The following is a 4,124-nucleotide window of genomic DNA, read 5'->3' as shown; positions in this document are numbered from 1 at the left end:
AAATCTTAGATTTAGGGATGAAATTCTAAAGTAATGGATATTAACCCAAAAAAGTTTAAGTTACTAACCCTTGAAGTGGGAAAGAAAATCCTCTCCAAAATCGCCTATATAAGAAATCTAGGTCTAAAAAATAGAACAAAGTGAGTTAATCCTGAAATCCCTTATTTTTTATTCCAAATGCAGATGTCGCAAATGCGAACTTTTGTTTGCAATTTCACATATCGCAAATGCAAACCATTGGCCGCAATTGCATAATAGGCCCTACGCCTCAAATGTTGCAAATGCGACACTCGCTTTACAATTGCGAGACTACAAAGGCGATATCATGTTCACAAGTGCGAGGTGTAGTTCGCAATTGAGAACCTCGCATTTGCGAGCAGATCATTTCAATTGCGACGATTGCAGCACTAGCAATTCCAAGACTTTCCAAAATAGCTAAAACCTATCTAAAATTCACCCGAGCTCCTTGGATCTACCACACAAGTGTATAGACCTCATATGAACTTGATCGTAAGCTTAAATAATCAAAACAACATCAGAAATCAAGAATCAAGCAGAAAACTCAAAGATTTCCAAGTGTTCATAAGTTCAAATTTTAACTTTCAACAATGAGTGCTGAAACAACCTCGGGTCACCCGAGACCCAAACCAAACATACGTACAAGTCCAAAATCTTCATACAAACCTACTGGAATAATCAAAATACATAACCGATATTGTTTATCAAGAATATTGACCGTGGTCAACTGCAACAACTTTAAAGTTCAAAATCAATTTTTCTTTGCAAAAATATATTTAAACTTTTTTGAAATCGAAACGAACCAAGCATACAAGTCATAAAATCATCAAATGAAGTTATTCAAGGTCTCAAATCACATAACGGAAAGCTAGAACTCAAAACAACCTATCAGGTCACCACATTTAAATTGCTTAAGAGTGTGGTGGTACTATCTGTCACACCTCCTTTTTCCTACACCCGCAAGGGTGTAAAGGAGTTTTTCCAATTAAAGGACAATCGAAACGGGATTTGTTTTATTAAAAGATTCAGAGTCGCCACTTGAGAGATTTATGGTGTCCCAAGTCACCGGTTGAATCCCGAATCGAGGAAAATATGACTCTGTTTAACAGTCCGCGAACTAGAAATCCGAGTAAGGAATTCTGTTAACCCGGGAGAAGGTGTTAGTCATTCCCGGGTTCCGTGGTTCTAGCACGGTCGCTCAACTGTTATATTCGGCTTAATTATCTTATTTAAAAAATATTTGGAACCTATGTGCAATTTTAACTTTTGGCCGCTTTTATTTAATTATTTTTAAGAAAGATTGCAACGCTATTTAAAATATGCTTCAGGCCACGTCACATAAATGCACCCGTAGCCCATAACACATTTTATCTAACGTTGAAATTTGGATTTGAGTCACATAAATGTGCACCCGAGTTTAGGAAAGAAGATTATTAAATAAAGCGCCTAAAAGCAACTACGCATTGTTGACTTTGCGAGGGCCATGGAAATTCGCTAAATGGCACGCCTCGATTTCTAAGGATAAATAAGAACATTAATTAAATGAGGGCCATGCATTTTGAGATTTTGTTTGGCACAGCATACCTTGATCCCGATTCTAAAGGAGCAACTTGAACTAAACTTTGAGGGCCATAGACTATTGATGTTCAAATATACTCGAAGCCTTAAGCACTTGCCTCATAACGAAGCGGCGAAACATGGAATCAAAAACTCAATTTTACCATTAAAAAAAACCATCCAGAACAAACTATTTGCTAAGCAACGTGCAAACAAGAATTACTAACAAAGTGAATATTATCAAGACATTCCAAAACAAATCGTGATATAGTAACCCAGAGCACTCGAATTCCAACAATTGATCTATATTCTAAAACATTTTTCCCGCAACTCGCTTCATCTGATTTGAGATTTTACAAACTATTTTAACTTGCTAACTTGCCTCTCATAAAACTCATCCCATCCTCAAATAAAAACAATAAAACTTCAATCCAAGCACATCACAAAACAGAGAACGATAGATTAATGGAAGCACACTATTAAGCAAAACAGAGTAATACGAAAATGAGAAAACACGATTATCCAGATCCGAAGCTACGCATTACAGCCCTTTAACACCCAACAATTAAACACCCAAACACTTTAATTCCCAACTAACAGGAGGCAAAAATGATAGCAATATCTAGTAACACAGTAAAAAAAAAAAAGAAATCGGACATTTGTTGCATTTCACGGGCATCTAATCCTCCCAACAATGACACCACAAGGTAAAAGGCTAATCAGAGAAAAAAAAGCAAAGCAACTAATTAATACTACCATCTTCTTAATTACAAACACATTCAAACTTGCTGAAACAAAGACTACACTGAACATTAACATGAACTGATTAAATCTGGAAGAGAGAAACCAACGGAACAAAGATGAACCTGAAATTTATACGGATTGAATAAAGCAACAATTACAGTCAGAAATTGAACCAGCTTCGAACGAAATCAGTAACAATCGAACCGGAAAACCAACGGACAGTACCTCGATGCCTCCGGCGACCTCGAATTTGCCAGGAAATCAAGATTGAACCTCAAACAACGCTCATTTTCTGGAACACAGTCCTAGCTAATTCATGACTGGAATATCATTTTGAAATATGGAAGATGCAAAAACATAATCGTCTCAAATCTGTTCTTGCGACCTTTTGTCACTGCCTTCTCACGCTACTTCTACATGTTTTCGAAGAGACGAGGATCAGCGGCTGCTCTTGGTTGCTAAAGGATTTCGCTGGAGGGAGCTAGGCGTTGGAATGGAGGATTTCGCTGGTCGGGTGTGGCGGCAACGGGCTGGATTTTGGCTGACAAAAGTGTTGAAGAAGAAGATGGCTCAGGGGTGTTTTGGTTCTAGCATCTGTTTTTGGTTGCTTCAAGATGACGAGAACAGGGGGGTCTTGTAGAAGGCAGAGACTGAGGGGGATGGGGTTTTTTTCTGGTCTGCGGCGCTCAGCTTTTTCTTTTTTCAGATTGTTAGGCGTTATTTTTGTTGTATATGGTGTAGGTTTATTTTAGGTGTAGGTACTATTATATAGGGGTAGGATTAGGNTTCTTTGGTGTAGCCACGGCGGAAGTTCTCTAGGGGTCCTCAACGTTTTTCATTTTTGAAGATGATAGACCAAAATCCGATGGGTGTCCCTTTTGGTGCAAACGGCTCGTTTCTTATGGGATATAGGTCTGATTTGAGTCTTGTGTTGGTGGAGTGAAGAAGAAGATCCAAAAAAAAAAGGGTTCTCTTATGCGGCTCTTCTTTTCCAGGCGTCTCTTTTTCGTTCCCTTTTCAGATGGTAGGCGTTCGTATATGTAGAGTCTAGGTTTAGGTTATTATTTTGTGTATTTTGCCAATTAGTCCCTAGGTCTTTTACGTTAAGTCCTTAGGGTCTTTTTTATTTATTTTTTATCCCAAAGAAGAGTCTAGAAAGGTCCCTAGGCTTAATGGACCAATCCGAATTGGGCCAAGAACTGGGCTCTATCACTCTTAAAATTGTGATCCAACACCTTATTGACTCCTTTTAAAATAAGATAAAAATACTACACAATGCAAAAGCTAACATGAAACTATTATATTTTTTTGTATTTTCAAAATTATGTAGAGATAAAAATAAAGTACTATTTTTGTATTTTTTATTTATTTAAATTTATGAAAGATACGTAAGCTAATATATATATATATTTTTATATATTTGTAATTTTCCATTTTTATGACAAAAATAAAGTAAAGAAGTCAAAAATTGATTCATTCTGGTGATCAATTCATGGCTACGAATATTGTTTTGGTGTTAGGAACTTGTTAGCATGTTCGTGTGATGTTTATAGACTTGTGTGGATCTTTGGTATGGAGCTCCGGGGGGTTCGGATGAGTTTCGGACGCGTTTCAGAGTATGTTGGACTTGTTTCAGTGTTGCTGGTTTTGCTAGTATTGCAGGTACCTCAAATGCGAGCACCAGTTCGCATTTGCAATCTCCGCATTTGCGATGGACCTGGTTGAAATTGCGAAGAAGGGATGGGGACAGCAGGATTTATGTTTGCGAAGACAACCATGAAATTGCACTGGGGATCTGGCAGGGG

The 4,124-nt window shown here is 37.7% G+C and overlaps 1 long non-coding RNA gene across 1 annotated transcript; it reads right to left on the bottom strand.

The window, feature by feature from the left end:
* On the bottom strand, positions 2,186–3,052 carry LOC109228212. Its single transcript, XR_002068340.1, has 2 exons — positions 2,545–3,052; positions 2,186–2,441 (listed from the first exon to the last, which is right to left on the bottom strand). It is a non-coding gene; the product is annotated as an uncharacterized LOC109228212 (long non-coding RNA).

The sequence above is a fragment of the Nicotiana attenuata genome, chromosome 6, assembly GCF_001879085.1.
Source record: "Nicotiana attenuata strain UT chromosome 6, NIATTr2, whole genome shotgun sequence".
Lineage (NCBI taxonomy): Eukaryota > Viridiplantae > Streptophyta > Magnoliopsida > Solanales > Solanaceae > Nicotiana > Nicotiana attenuata.
The sequence above is the reverse complement of the archived record's forward strand: the minus strand, read 5'-3'. Positions and strand labels throughout refer to the sequence as shown.